The sequence below is a fragment of the Macaca mulatta genome, chromosome 5, assembly GCF_049350105.2.
Source record: "Macaca mulatta isolate MMU2019108-1 chromosome 5, T2T-MMU8v2.0, whole genome shotgun sequence".
Classification (NCBI taxonomy): Eukaryota; Metazoa; Chordata; class Mammalia; order Primates; family Cercopithecidae; genus Macaca; species Macaca mulatta.
In genome coordinates, this window is record NC_133410.1 from 30,299,618 (window position 1) to 30,316,521 (window position 16,904).

Below are 16,904 nucleotides of genomic sequence, written 5' to 3' on the forward strand. Positions count from 1 at the left end.
TTAGACTTGTAAAAATTACCCAGTTTATCTACTGCCCCAAGAAACTTCATGGTCTTGATATTTGCAACCCAGGGTTGGTTGGAGAATGTGCTTTGTTCCCCAGGGCTGTTTTGGACTGGAATGTGCCTTGTAATCCCAGAAATATTTGGATATCAATGAGAGCCACTGTATGAGCAGTCACAGGTTTTTAAACCATTTACTTAAGGTCTTCTCTGCTTTGGACACATCCATTCACTTGATAAGAACTGTCAATCCAAAGGTAGCTGTTTGCATAAATTAGAACATTTTTGCTGCAAACAGTAAACATCAGCATGTGCTAGATTAAGCCACAAAAGAGAATTTGTCCCAAGGACACAGATGTGCTTTTTGGAACTCAAGGGAAGGCAGGTATTGCAAAAGGAAATTGGGAGCCTTAGAGAATTTGGAAATCTCTCTCTCTCTCTCTCCTTTCCCCTTCCCCATTTGTGCCCCATCCCCGCCCCTCTCTTTTCTTTGTGTCTTCCTGGGCATCTGCTTCCTTGTCTCCCTGAAGACCAGTTTTCCTTACTATCCAGTTCATACGGAGCCATGTGGCTCATCACGTGATTTTACATGCCGCCAGCTCAAGAAACTAACCCCAGCTGAGACTGGAAACTCTTATTTTTAATTCTAAATTCAAAAGAAAGGAACTTGAAGTAGTTCAGCTTGAACCATTTGCCAAGGCCTTAGATACCCATTTGATTACTGGGGACAAATTCAAGAGGTCAGAGCTTGATCAGAACAGAGAAGCCATTCTAGGTATTTGGAGTTGCAAGTAAAGACTCTTATGCCATTAGAAGATGAAGAAATGAAGGTTAGAAAGGGCCTCTTTCACAACAGATGTAATAAAAGCAGCTGAAGGTAGACGTCCTGTCATTAATATCTTCCTTTTCTCCCACAGCAGCTAAGTAGTGCCGATTGACTAATACACTGGCAGTGATTCCAAAAAATTAAGTTGGTAATATGAAGCATGGGCTAGATTTCCTGGTTTCATTTTGTGATTTGATGTTAGTTGGTAAACCTGTGATTATATACTACCCACAGTGAAGGTGGATTCCATGTATCCAGTGAAGTTTTTCAGGTGAAAATTAGATATATGTATGTGTCTTTATTATGCTACTGTGAATTACTTATAGATCACTTTCAAACATTGTGTAATATATGTATTTATAAATTCAAGTTAGTATACTAAATTCATATTTATTTTAAACAAAAGTAGCTATTGTAATACTTTAAAAATATACACACACCCACAACCATACCCCCCCAGACACCCAAACACTCATCCACCCATACACACACACCCCACACCCACACATCCCCCCACCACACACACACCCCCACCCCCTCCACTCACCCACACACAGATCCAATATTGACATGAATGGTACCAGCATATTTCTGATTTTGGATTTTTTTGGATTGTGGAATATTTGCATTGCATATTTACTATTTAAGCACCCCAAATCCAAAACCTGAAATCTAAAATACTCCTATGAGCATTTCCCTTGAGTTTCCTGTTAGTGCTCAAACAGCTTCAGATTTCAGAACATTTCAGATTTCGTATTTTGGGATTTGGGATGCTAAACCTCTCTCTCTCTCTTTCTGTGTGTACATGTGTGTACAGTTTCACTTAATTCTTACTGTTTTACTTTTACTTTTCTGATGAGTAAGTAACAATTTATAATGAATTACTGTCACTCCAGTAAAAAGCTATTAACCAAGGGTTTTAATTCAGGTTTTCTAATCCACATGACAAATTCTAGCTTAAACCTTATTTTTTTTTTCTTTTAGCACCACACATAGAACACCTAGTTAACACACACATACACAGATAACCATTTTGCTTCATATCAAAGGAATAAATTCTCATATAATTATCAAATAAGACATCACTCTTCAATTAATTATAGTGAAGTTGCATTATAGTTGCCTTTTACTTACAATAATTAAATTATGAAATAACACTCCTCCCCCGCATGCATGCATACACAGGAGGGGCAGAAAATACCTTTTAATTGGTGCAGCTTACTTTATTCAATATGCCACTCAAAAAAAAGTTCCAGAATTAGCATGAAACTAGAATATAGAGTTACTTTTCCATTACTTGGCTTTAGTTCCTACATATGTCCCACAGTGTGAACTGATCACCATATTCAGTGGTTTCTGGTACAGTCATACATCACGTAACTACATGTCGTATATGACAGTAGTCCCATAAAATTTTATCGGAGCTGAAGAACACATTACACACATGTTTATGGTGATACTGGTATAAATAAACCTACTATGCTGCCAGTCTTTTTTTTTTTTTTTTTTTTTGAGACGGAGTGTCACTCTGTCGCTCTGTCACCCAGGCTGGAGAGCAATGGCACGATCTCGGCTCACTGCAACCTGTGCCTCCTGGGTTCAAGAAATTCTCCTGCCTCAGCCTCCCAAGTAGCTGGGATTACAGGCACCAGCCATCATACCTGGCTAATTTTTGTATTTTTGCAGGGACGGGGTTTCACCATGTTGGCCAGGCTGGTCTTGAACTCCCGACCTCAGGTGATCTGCCTGCCTTGGCCTCCCAAAATGCTGGGATTACAGGCATGAGCCAACACGCCCGATCAATGCTGCCAGTCTTTTAAAAGTATCATTCATACAATTATAGGTAGTACATAACACTTGATAATGATAATAAACAACTATCCAACATTATTGGTTCATGTATTTACTATACTATACTTTTTTAGAGCGTACCCCTTTTACTTATTAAAAAATTAAGTTAACTGTAAAACAGCCTCAGGCAGGTCCTTCAGGAAGTATTGCAGAAGTAAGCGTTGTTATCTTAGGAGATGACAACTCCATGAGTGTTACTGCCCATGAAGACCTATCAGTGGGATAAGATGTGGAAGTGGAAGACAGTGATACTTAGGATCCTGGCCCTGTGTGGGCCTAGGTTTTAGCAAAAACTTAGGTGTTTTTGTGTCTTCATTTTTAGCAAAAATTTTACGAAGTAAAAAATAAATTTAAAAATTTAAATATAGAAAAATCTTACAGAATAAGGATATGAAGAAGGAAAATTGTTTTTGTACAACTGTATAATGTATTTGTGTTTTAAGCTAAGTGTTATTTTTTGTTTGTTTCTGTTCCCAGCACTGGCTTTCACTTTCTTTTCTTTTCTTTTCTTTTCTATTTCCAACTTTTATTTTAAGTTCAGGGGTACATGTGCAGGATGTGCAGGTTTGTTACATAGGTAAATGTGTGCCATGGTGGTTTGCTGCACAGATCACCCCATCAATCAGGTATTAAGCCTAGCATCCACTAGCTATTCTTTCTAATCCTCTCCCTCCTTTGATTCTCCACTCTGTGAAAGACTCCATTGTGTGTTTCTCCCCAACTACATGTCCATACGTTCTCACCATTGTGCTCCCACTTATAAGTGAGAACATGTGGTATTTGGTTTTCTGTTCCTGTGTTAGTTTGATAAGGAAAATGGCCTCCAGCTCCATCCACATCCCTGCAAAGGACATGATCTTGTTCCTTTCTATGGCTGCATAGTATTCTATGGTGCATATGTACTACATTTTCTTTATCCAGTCAATCATTGGTGGGCATTTAGGTTGATTCCTCGTCTTTGCTACTGTGAAGAGTCCTGCAATGAATATACAGATGCTTGTGTCTTTATAATAGAATGATTTATATTTCTTTGGATATATACCCAGCAATGGGATTGCTGGGTCAAATGGTATTTCTGCCTCTAGATCTTTGAGGAATTGCCACACTGTTTTTCACAATGGTTGAACTAATTTACACTTTACCAACAGTGTAAGAGTACTATTTTTTTCTTTACAACTTCACCAGAATCTGTTTTCTTTTTTTTTTTTTTTTTTTTTTTTTTTTTTTTGAGACGGAGTCTCGCTCTGTCGCCCAGGCTGGAGTGCAGTGGCCGGATCTCAGCTCACTGCAAGCTCCGCCTCCCGGGTTCACGCCATTCTCCTGCCTCAGCCTCCCGAGTAGCTGGGACTACAGGCGCCCACAACCGCGCCCGGCTAATTTTTTGTATTTTTAGTAGAGACGGGGTTTCACCGTGGTCTCGATCTCCTGACCTTGTGATCCGCCCGCCTCGGCCTCCCAAAGTGCTGGGATTACAGGCGTGAGCCACCGGGCCCGGCCGTTTTCTTATTTTTTAATAATATCCATTCTGACTGGGGCGAGATGGTAGTTCATTGTGGTTTTGATTTGTGTTTCTCAAATGATCAGTGATATTGACGATTTTTTCATGTTTATTGGCCACATGTATGTTTTCTTTTGAGAAGTGTCTGTTCATGTCCTTTGCCCAATTTTAATAGGGTTGTTTTGCTTTTGTAAATCTTATTAATAAGATGCTGGATATTAGACCTTTGTCAAATACATAGATTACAAAAATGTTCTCCTATTCTGTAGGTTGTCTGTTTACTTTGTTGATAGTTTATTTTGCTGTGCAGAAGCTCTTTAGTTTAATTAGATTCCATTTGTCCATGTTTGCTTTTGTTGCGATTGCTTTTGGCATCTTCATCATGAAATCTTTACCTATGCCTATGTCCTGAATGGTATTGCCTAGATTTTCTTCTAGGGTTTTCATAGTTTTTGGTTTTATATTTAAGTCCTTGATCCATCTTGATTTTTGTATATGGTGGATCGAAGGGGTCCAGTTTCAATTTTCTACATATGGCTAGCCAGTTTTCCCAGCACCATTTATTAAATAGGGAATGTGTTCCCCATTGCTCGTTTTTGTCAGGTTTGTCAAAGATCAGATCATTGCAGGTGTGTGGTCTTATTTCTGAGTTCTCCATTCTGTTCTGTTGGTCTATGTGTCTGTTCTTGTACTAGTACCATGCCGTTTTGGTTACTGTAGCCCTGTAGTATAAAGTCAGGTAGTATGATGTCTCCAGCTTTGTTCTTTTTTAAGCTGCACTATTACAAAAGATCCTAAAAGTTTTAAAATAAAAAGTTTAGGAAGTAAAAAAGTTATAATAAGTTGAATAAAGAACAAATACATATATATACACACACACACATATACATATATATATATATATATATATATATATTTTTTTTTTTTTTTTTTGAGATGGAACCTTGCTCTGTCCCCTAGGCTGGAGTACCGTGGTGTGACTTTGGATCATGGCTACTTCCACCTCCAGGGTTCAAAGGATTCTCCTGCCTCAGCTTCTCGAGTAGCTGGGACTACAGATGCACACCACCACACTCAGTTTATTTTTTGTATTTTTATTACAGATGGGGTTTCACCATGTTGGCCAGGCCGGCCTTGAACTCTCAACCTCAACTGATCTGCCTGCCTCAGCCTCCCAAAGTGCTGACATTACAGGTGTAATCTCACTGCACTAGGCCAAGAACAATCTTTTTAAATAAATTCGGTGTAGCCTAAGAGTACAGTGTTTATAAAGTCCACAGTAGTGTACAGTAATGGCCTAAGCCTTCGCACTCATGCACCACTCACCTACTGACTCACCCAGAGCAACTTCCTGTCCTGCAAGCCCCATTCATGGTAAGTGCCATGTACAGTGGTACTATTTTTTAATCTTTTCCATCATGATTTATTGTACCTTTTCTACATCTAGAAATGCTTAGATATATCAGTTCTGTTACATTGCCTACAGGGCTCAGCATAGTAACTTACTATACACCTAGGCTATATAATATAGTCTATTGCTCCTAAGCCTATAGACTATATTATATAGCCTAGGTGTATAGTAGGTGATACCATCAAGGTTTATGTAGTACACGTTATCATGTTTGCACAATGACAAAATTGCCTAAGAACACATTTCTCAGAATGTGTGCACACGATTGTATTTAGGAATATGCATCTTTGACAATGTGACCTCAGGTACAATCCAACTACTTTGCCAGGTGCTCAAGTTAATGAAACCACAATGTATTCTAATGATGGAAGATAGGCCTTTTACCTGCATGCTGATTTGAACTTACTGACAAGAAATGTTTGAGAATCATGATCAACTAGATGTGACTATATATATTTATGTTTTTGTTTTTGTTCATTTGTTTACTTTATAATCTTTCTATAGAAAACCAGCATAATTACTAATCTGTAGCTTGTTGGAGGACATTAACTGCAAATCACTTATGAGGTATGAAGATAAAATAATTCAACTTAGTTTTTATCAAACTTGTTAGTGCATTTATAGACAAATGTGAACTAGTTTCTGAAAAATTGGCTCCTATTCATTTATTTCAAAATCATATATTCAGTTCTTCTCTAATTTCTTCTTTGGCAATATCCTTTGAAGCTTGCCCAAATTATTGAAATTCAATTTATTTTGGCATATGGCCATCCTTAACAAGTAGACTTGTTTTCTAGCAATAGGCCAAATTAATTTCATGTAAGTGATAGGCATTTAAATTGGCAAAAGTGTTTCAGACAAAATATGCTCTGCCTCTAACGTAAGAAGCCTGCTTCCCTCCTATGACCCTCATCTAGCTCTGAGAGTGAGTCAAAGGAATTAATTCCAAAACATTTATCAGAACTTCATTGGAATTAGTAAATAAATATGACCACTTCGGAAAAGAAAACACATATTTGGATATGATCATTTTCATACAATTCTTAAATTTTTACTCTCTAGTAGTCAAGTCTTGTTTACTTTTACTTTTAGAAAACATCTTAGTTTCTTACAAAAGAGAAAGCATGAAATGGCTTTTCACCTCCACCTGTATGCTGTTTCTAAGCTTATGAAGATAGGCAAGGCAATTATCTTCTCTCTTATTTTATTTTATTTATTTATTTATTTAATTATTTATTTATTTTGAGATGGAGTCTCTCTCTGTTGCCCAGGCTGGAGTACAGTGGCGCGATCTCGGCTCACTGCAACCTCCGCCTCCCAGGTTCACGCCATTCTCCTGCCTCAGTCTCACGAGTAGCTGGGACTATAGGCCCCCGCCACCTCACCCGGATAATTTTTTTTTGTATTTTTAGTAGAGACGGGGTTTCACCATGTTAGGCAGGATGGTCTCGATCTCCTGACCTCATGATCCATCTGCCTCGGCCTCCCAAAGTGCTAGGATTACATGCGTGAGCGACCACGCCCGGCCAATTCACATCATTTTTTATATTTAGTACACATTTCAAAGGTTTAACATTAAAACTCAATTAGGTCGTATATATTGCTAGGTAGGTTGTGATATCCAGAGGTTCATGGAGAGATCAGATAGTGAGTGAGTTTAATCACAGAGTTTATACAAGAAGGTCTTCTGCACTGGAATTTGTCCACCTACCTGGAATTCTTTACTCATCCATGCAGAATGTTGGCCCTAAGTGAAACCAGAAAGAAAGCTCCAAGTAAGTCTCAGAGTAAGATCTACCTTTCTTCATTCTTCTTCTCTTTTTACTTCTTTACCTTGTTATTCCATTTTCTAAGAAAACCCTTGGTTTAGGAAATTGCTTGATATGACTTCTTTCTTTTTCTTTCTTCTTCTTCTTCTTCCTTTTTTTTTTTTTTCCTGCACTTCTCCAAAAGACATACCACAACGTGTCCTCAAGCGTCTTTATTACAGAGAATGTTCTTTGGTCATGTCTGACTGTACTATGACTGTTAGAATATAAAATTAAAATAGATCATAGAGATTAGGACTGGGATTTTGTTGGTGAAAGTGGGGTGCTTACCTCAGGTGCAAAGATTAAGGGGCCAAAACATTCAGTAAGATAAATAATATTTTAAAGCAATATATTAAGCAAATCAAAATCAGTGCACAATGTCTATGAAGTACAAAATACCAAATTTGGGAAGACAAACTTGTCTTTTTGTTTGGTTTGCCAACCCGTGCTGTTGTGCAAGGGAACAGTCTGTTACAATCAGCCTGAAGTCCTGGGCTGAATCTATGTTGTATCCTTGTCGGGTGGGTTCATAAGGGTTGAAAATGATGTGGGAACAAATTCAACAATATGGGCTTTAATATACAGTCACATTTTTTGAATGTAGAGTTTTTGTTTGTATGTTTGTTTTTTGTTTTGTTTTGTTTTTTTCTGAGACGGAGTCTAGCTCCGTCGCCCAGGCTGGAGTGCAGTAGTGCGATTTTGGCTCACTGCAATCTCCGCCTCCCGGGTTCACGCCATTCTCCTGCCTCAGCCTCCTGTGTAGCTGGGACTACAAGTGCCCGGCCACCACACCCAGCTAATTTTTTGTACTTTTACTAGAGACGGGGTTTCACCCTATTAGGTGGGATGGTCTCCATCTCCTGACCTCATGATCCACCCGCCTCGGCCTCCCAAAGTTCTGGGATTACAGGCACTGCACCTGGCCTAGAGATTTAATTAATTTCTTCCAATTGACTCTAAACATGGAAGGACATTTTGATAAGTGTATGTAGGGACATATGTTTCCCTCAGGCTCTAGTATTTTCTCAGTTGGCTTTTGCCTTTTGCTACCAAACACTGGTAAAGAGTCACCTCGTTGGCCACCGAAGGTTAGAGGTGTGGTGTTCATTATCCTGCATTACATCCCAGAGCAGACAGACAGTATTGCTGGTAGAAATCAACTTGAACGTCTGTCAGACAAAAATCATATCATTTTCTTAGATGGGTACATGCTTTCAGAAAAATGCAAAGGTACATTAAGGGAAGAAATAACATCAAAACATAAGTATCAAGAGATAAATACTATACTATACCATTTTAATTGAAAATTCTGCTAGTTCTTGGATATTTAAATAAGTTTGCTCTTTATTCTGTGTATGATATGATTCAAATTATTTATAATTCAGGTATTTATATCTAACCTGAGTCTTGTTTCAGCTGTTTTAATCTCAACTGATTCTCCTTGTTATTTCTTGTATACTGTATACAACTTATCATAATCATTATGATTAACATTAATTGAGAAATAGAAATGAAAACAGTTACTTGCTGAAAACAGTTTGGCTAATATGTATAATGACAACATTTTGTATTACATGAATACTCAAATTGTAACATTTGACTTCTAAAATCTCTGAAGCATTTCAAAGAATAGAATTTTGGACATAGACGAATATATAAATGTATGCTATATAAAATGTGGTTGCGATCTATTTAGGAAAATATGCTGTTTTATTAATATATTTACTAAAAGACATTATCATATCGTTGTTGAAGTATAGGCTTTAAAATTATACTAAGATGCAAATCAATTCTGGCTTCAATTGTTAGCTGTGCAACCGTAAATAACTAAATCTACCCAGGGGTCAGTTTTCTCACTTGTAAAATGGAGAGAATATAATCCGGTTGGTAGGCTGATTGGAAGATTTACATAAAACCCTATATGAAAACCGTATATGAAAGGTTTTTGACATCATATCAGGCAAACTGTAGATGTTTTCTAAATATTATCTACACACTGTTACTTCTCTGATATTTTTCTGTTTCATTGTTTAAGGTCATATTATTGTTCATAGTTCTGCATTTTTAACACTCTTTTTACAAATAGCTTTCACTATTTGATATATTACTGGCATTTATAAATGTACCTTCTTTTTGATTTCTGAGAGGTTCTGAAATTCTCTATAGGTTTTTTTTTTTTTTTTCTTATTTCTGTGCATATTGTCCCATTGGAATCCAAAATTACTGAAGTAAGTGCCAGGTTTTCCTTTTGACACATTAAAATATAGTATGTATTAAAGGCAAAATGGTACCTCATTGTATTTTTAAAAATGTAATTTGAGTAAGCCTGCCTCAAAAATACAAGGGATATCTGCATCCAAAATATCAGTTTGGAAAGGTAGCCAATATATTATTAACTGCTGAAAATAATGTTTAAAAATTATGTCTTATTCAGAAGATTAAAAATAAAAAAGTAGAAAAGTAAAAATACTCACAGGTAAGATTTTTCTGGTAGTGCTATTTTGACAGCTATCAATAAAGGCAGAGAAAGGAAGCTGTCAGACTACTTATTACACAGGAAAAGATAATAAACTTTAGTATTGTGACTATAGAAGAGCTCAGCCTTTGTTCTTTGATAAATCACTAAGAAAAAATGGCTAGGCTTGCAAACATTCCTAACCCTTGTCTTTTAAGATTATATCATTGATCACATTCAGTTGTAAGTAACATTAAAAAATATTAGGTTGGCACAAATGTAATTGTGGCTTTTGCCATTAAAAGTACCATGAAAAGTGCAACAATTAGTTTGGAGATGAAATATTCATAATAATGGTTCAGCTATTTAGCAGCAGCATAAAGATCCCAGGATGGTTCCATCTTTCTACTCCACAATCCTCCAATCCCATTTTGGCCTTTTAGGTTAGCCTTGCTGCCTCATGCTTACAAGAAGGCTGCCACAGCTCCAGATAACAAGACCTCCTTCTAAGACAGGGTTATAAGCTACAACAGTAAGAGAACTTCTCATGCAGGTTTCCTCTTTGTAAAATTATCTTTCCACAAAAACTCTCAGCAGATTTCTTATTTATCACTTTCAGGAGAAATAGATGATGACCACTCCCTAAATGAAGAGTTGTAGGCCCACTTTCTGTAGGATAAAATAACTTCTGCTTGATGGCTTAAGAAAATTGAGATCTGATTAGCAGGGAAGTGGTATTTTAGCAATCATTGTGACTGCCACATAAGTCTACACACACACACACACACACACACACACACACACACACATTTTACCCTCCATGAAAAAGCAGGAGATACACAAAAAAACAGTCATCTTTCTTCATACTAGTTTCGTATTTGTTTCTAAAATGTTAGAATACTAACAAATCACAGTCAATGTTTCTTTGATCAGTTTTCAGTACATATCTGATTTTTTGAGGTAATTGTTGTATCCTTCCATATCCCACAAATAAATAAGGAAAATGAAGAGCAAAGAGAAAACGTAAGCAGGGAATAAAATGAAGAATACATAAAATGCATGTCAGTATGCTAATCTCTTCTTGATGGTTGATTGTGATGCTGCTTTAAGCAACTTGTCAACCAATAGGAAGAAGAAAATAGATTAAGTCTAGATGTTCATAGTATCTCTAATACAAAAATGAACTACCGGCTCAAAGGAAACATAACTACTCTGTAAAAGTCCAGAAGCACATTCCCTGAGGGTGCCTATAAAAAGAATCATGTCTAACCCAGTGAAACATGATTTTCACTAAATAATTGCCCCATCTTTCATCAGCAATTTCTTATGAGCTCCTTTAATTTGGGCAATGGCATATTACCTAAGTGTAATTCAGCAACACAATTCTTGGTCAGGGACCTGGCAAATCTAGAAACAGGACAGAACCACTTGTAATAAATTCATCTTCCCTCTCCCCTTTGCACATTCAACAGTATGAATGAGAATAATAGACACAGGAAATGTACAAGCAAATCTGTGTGGACTTCCAATTGGCAACACATTTGGTCAGTTTTGGTGGCTTTATTGCTTCTAAAGTTCTCAAGGTCTCAACAAGCTAATATTTCTCTTAGTTCTGTGCTGGTGGGATTTCAGTATCCATGAAAGAACACTTAAAAATATATATTTGAGACAGAGCACAGACCATAGATTCAAATATTATCAGAACAAACTAGGGTTGTCATTTAACTTACAATTTTTTAAAAATTTACTTTCTTATTAATATTTCCTAAAAATCAAAGATATTGGCCAGGCGTGGTGGCTCATGCCTGTAGTCCTAGCACTTTGGGAGACCGAGGCGGGTGGATCACAAGGTCGGGAGTTCGAGACCAGCCTGGCCAACATGGCGAAACCCCATCTCTGCTAAATATACAAAAAAATTAGCTGGGTGTGGTGGTGGGCGTCTGTAATCCCAGCTACTCGGGAGGCTGACACAGAGAATTGCTTGAACCCGGGAGGCAGAGGTTGCAGTGAGCAGAGATTGCGCCACTGCACTCCAGACTAAGTGACAGAGAGACACTCCATCTCAAAAAAAAAAAAAAAAAAAAAAGAAAGAAAAGAAAAAATATCAAAGATTTCAATCAGAAATATCCTGCTGAGCAATAATGTGTCAAAAGATTACCTTTGGTCCTGGCCACTGACTTTTATGTCTATAAGCAATTAAATATTTAGGGAGTTAATTTATTTCCAGCCACTAATTTTCATCTCAGGTTAAGTGCTTTGTCTGTTTGAATTCATTTCAAATTACTGGGACCTGAACTTAGACATCAGTTAACAAAAGATAAAAATCTTAGGGGTCCAGGGGTCCCAATTATTCTTCTCTCCTACAGAGGTGACGTTTCAGGCTGTATAAAGAACATCCTTTAAATATAACCTTTGAATCTTCCATGAGACACGTCAAGACAAAAACAGACATCATTTATAAGATTAAAGAGATACCTATTGTTTTTTGAAATACCATTTATTTTCATATAAGAAGTGTATTATATCTAACACTTTAAAACGATCTTTAAGTTTTATTTTTGTTTATTTGTAAGGATTGTTCCTTTGAAAAATGTCATCAGTTGTTCTCTTTACCATACAACAAACTCAACTTTTTAAAATTAAAACATTTTAAACTTTTCTGCTTATTTCCAAATTCACCTCGAAAACACTAACAACAACAAAAAAAATGAACAGTTTAGATAAGATCTATGATTTGGTTAGCTCAGCAATTTAGATATGTGAATAGAGGCATGCATATTGCTTTCAAAAAGTCACCAAAATTACAGGTGCAAAAATGCAGGTGCAAGTAATTAACCTCTTGAGCAAGCTATTGGCTGATTGCAGGTACAATTAGTGAAACAGGAACAAAGAAGGGATGGTCTTGTTGAAATTTAACCTCAAATTGTATGAGTTGTCAAACTACATTGTAAACACTTAAACTTGCTAAAATTTGGCTTTTGTAGCATTTCTTTTTTTTAATGGTAAAGAAAAAAGTATTGTTTAAAAAATATCAAGGCTATTTCTTAATAGTCTTCCTTTCAAATAAACTTTTAATTCCTTGAGAATAATGTCTAAGGCAAGTTGAAAAAAAGAGTAGAATTTAATACCTGCATCATTGCTTAACACCATGTTGAGAAACTCAGACTCAATAGACAAAACTCGTTTCTCACTTTTCCCAATCTTCTATAGTCAACTATTTGTTTTTCAAATGAAAATAATCATATAGGGACTTCTTAAAAGAGCAGAACTGTGTAAATGGTTATCCACCCCCTTTCCTTCTCGGAATTTAAAAAATATATATCATTTGATTGGGCATGGTGGCTCACACCTGTAATCCTAGCACCTTAGGAGGGTGAGGTGGGCAGATCACCTGAGATCTGGAGTTTCAGACCAGCCTGACCAACATGGATAAACCCCGTCTCTACTAAAAATACAAACTGGACATGGTGGTGCATGCCTGCATTCCCCCTTACTTAGGAGGCTGAGGCAGCAGAATCGCTTGCCCCTGGGAGGCAGAGGCTGTGGTGAGCCGAGACTGCGCCATTACACTCCAGCCTGGGAAACAACAATGAAACTCCGTCTTAAAAAAAAAAAAAAAAAAAAAAAAAAAAATTAAACAAAACTAGAAAAAGATACATAATTCACAGACTTCAAAATAGAGTAAAGCCTACTACAACTAAATAGGGTAAAAATGTGGAGCAAGATTTAATAAGTGAATTTAAAACATGAAGAGTAGGGAGAAGTCTTAAGTGCTGACAGATTTCAGAATATGCCAGCAAAACATACTTCCTGAATTTGAGGGCATGATCATGAAGTGAAAACACTAAATCTCGTGTGGACAATAACAGCAGAGGAAATTGAGATGAGGAGGGTCAAAAGGAAAAGGCTTCCTGGGCACAAAGTAATACGGAAAAAGGAGGCAGAGCTCTGGGCAGTATATCTAAGTAACATTTGCAAGATGTTTCTTTGGCAAACCAAAAGCAGCTTTGTTTCAGGAAATCTGGAAGTTGACCCTGGTGTTCTGCTGTTCCATACACTCTATGGGATTCTTCTGAAAATGGCTAGTCAAGGAAAAGACAACTCATTTAAGGCTATTAAGTGTAAGTGTTGCAAGACTTTTCCTTATTCAGCTAAATACAGGGTTCTTTGTCCCACAGCCACGAAAATTCAGGCTTGCAGACAATTTGAATGGTGAGTGAGACAGGGTTTTATTGGGTAAAAAGGAAGAAAAGGGGGAAACAGGGACTCTTGCAAGGTCAGGATCTCTCCGCTAGAGCACTTCCTGCCCGCAGCTTGAATCCCAGTTTCCACACACAGGAAGAAGAGGCGCCAGGTTCCTCACTGCTGCAAACATCATGAACTTCCTGACGCTTCACCTCAGTGGGCAGGTAAGTTGGAGTTTCTCCAGGGACCACCTCCCACCTGGCTGTCTCCCTCGCAAGCACACCATCAACACAAAGGTATAGTAAGTGATGTAGAATTATCAAAAAAGCAACACCATCTCACTAACAATTTAAGAGAGTAAGTGAAAATTACAAACTAATACTTCACGAAGAATTAAAAAAAAAAAAACAAACAACAATTAACTCTTCAAAGAAAAACCAACCAGCAAAGATGCAAAACCTCAAGAATGTGATGCTAGACAACAGGATGAGGTTTCTTACCTCACAATGAAAGTTAAGAAACAAACTCATTACAAAAATAAAGTAAAGGGATTGAGGAGCATGAAGGAAAATTGAAATACAGGTTGAAAATTTAAAAAAAAGCACATAAACAAAGGGAGAGAGAGGAAAAAACATAGTGATAGTGTGTCTGGAATTGGTGAGTTCTTGGTCTCGCTGACTTCAAGAATGAAACCCCTCATGGTGAGTGTTACAGTTCTTAAAGATGGTGTGTCTGGAGTTTGTTCCTTCAGATGTTCACGTGTCCGGAGTTTCTTCCTTCTGGTGGGTTCACCGCTTTGCTGACCTCAAGAGTGAAGCTGCAGACCTTCGTGGTGAGTGTTACAGCTCTTCAAGGCAGCCTGTCTGGAGTTGTTCCTTCCTTCTGGTGGGGTTGTGGTCTCGCTGGCTTCAGGAGTGAAGCTGCAAACCTTCACAGTAAGTGTTACAGCTCATAAAGGTGGCATGCACCCAAGGAGTGAGCAGCAACAAGATTTATTGTGAAGATCAACAACAAAGCCTCCACAGTGTTGAAGGGGACCCAAGTCGCTTCTCACTGCTGGCTGGGGCAGCCTGCTTTTATTCCCTTATCTGGTGCCACCCACATCCAGCTGATTGGTCCATTTTTCAGAGAGCTCATTGGTCCATTTTACAGAGAGCTGATTGGTCTGTTCTGATAGGGTGTTGATTGGTGTGTTTGCAAATCTTTAGCTAGACACAGAGTGCTGATTGGTGTGTTTATAATCCTTTAGCTAGACAGAAAAGTTATCCAAGTCCCCACTAGATTAGCTAGACAAAACGCAACTAGAGCGGACACCCAGGCCGAGGAGGTTCCGAAAGTGAGTGGGGGTTGCTAGCATGTTGTCACCTCTCAATTGGAGATAAAGGAGGTTCACATAAGCACAACTGTAGTACCCAGATTAAAAAACAAAAAATATGATTTAATTATAATGTGTTTAGAGTGTAAAAATACGTGAAGATAAAACTGATGATGTATTACAAGAAAAATAAAACAAAATTTTAAAAGCATATTGTGAGGATAGACCATGTGTGAGGAATAATTGACACAGAATGGTCAACATCAAGATACATCCTAAACAACAACAATGGTAACTTAATGAAAGAAGAATTTTAAGGGGGAAGGTTAAAGCTAGCCTATTTCCCTACATAAAAATTCAACCAAAAATAAGAGAGAAAGCAATTTCTATATGACACTTAAGGAGAAAGAGTATGAACTGAGAACTTTATATTCAGCCAAAGTCTTTCCAGGACTAGTGAACATAGTTTTACGTCTATAAATAATACACAAGAATCCAAGGAAAAGTTTACCTTTGAGCCACACTTCAGTAAAATAGTAGAGAAATTAATTTTGGATAGCCAGGGGAGAACTGGAGAAATGATAGTAAAAGTTCTGATAGCAGATATTAAATATTTTTAACAGTATACCTAAGACTAAAATAAATGTGATGGAACAAAATGTAAACAGCATATACCTTATCATCAATGAGCATTAATGAACACCGTCACCCGCAGCATTATTGTCATCCGTGGAATTCTTACCTCCCAGTACTGGTAGCTTCTGTATTCAGCAGTAATCTTACTGAAAATCCCTGTTTCTTTATCTGTGTCCACAAGGTATTCTGAAAATCTAGCACATACTAATATGATAACGGGGTAAGTCTAGGAGGGTACAACTGGGTAATGTATTGTATAATATATAAAATGTATTATACAATATATATTGTATAATATATAAAATGTATTATACAATATATATTGTATAATATATAAAATGTATTATACAATATACAAACTCTTTTAAGCCTTCTAGGAAAAAAAGTGCCTTTTTTTTTTTTTTTTTAGTTTTGTTTTTGTTTTTGTTTTCCCTGCAAGATACTAAAGAGGAGGATTTCAGGCCAGATGGGAAAAAATATAATTAATAGCAGGTGTAATTTTGGTGCGTATATTAGTCTGTTTCACACTGTGGATAAAGACATACCTGAAACTGGGTAATTTATAAAGAAAAAGAGGTTTAATGGACTCAGTTCCACATGGCTGGGGAGACCTAACGATCATGGTGGAAGGTGAAAAGCACATCTTACATGGCAGCAGACAAGGGAGAATTTGTGCAGGGAAACTACCCCTTATAAAACCATCAGATCTCATGAGTCTTATTCACTATCATGATAACAGAACCAGAAAGACCCAACCCCATGATTTAATTATCTCCTGCTGGGTCTCCCACAAAACACATGGGAATTATGGGAGCTGCAATTCAAGATGAAATTTGGGTGGGGACACAGCCAAACTGTATTACTGTGAACATCAAATTAAACCAATTGGTCTCATTCAGTCCAATACTCAGTGC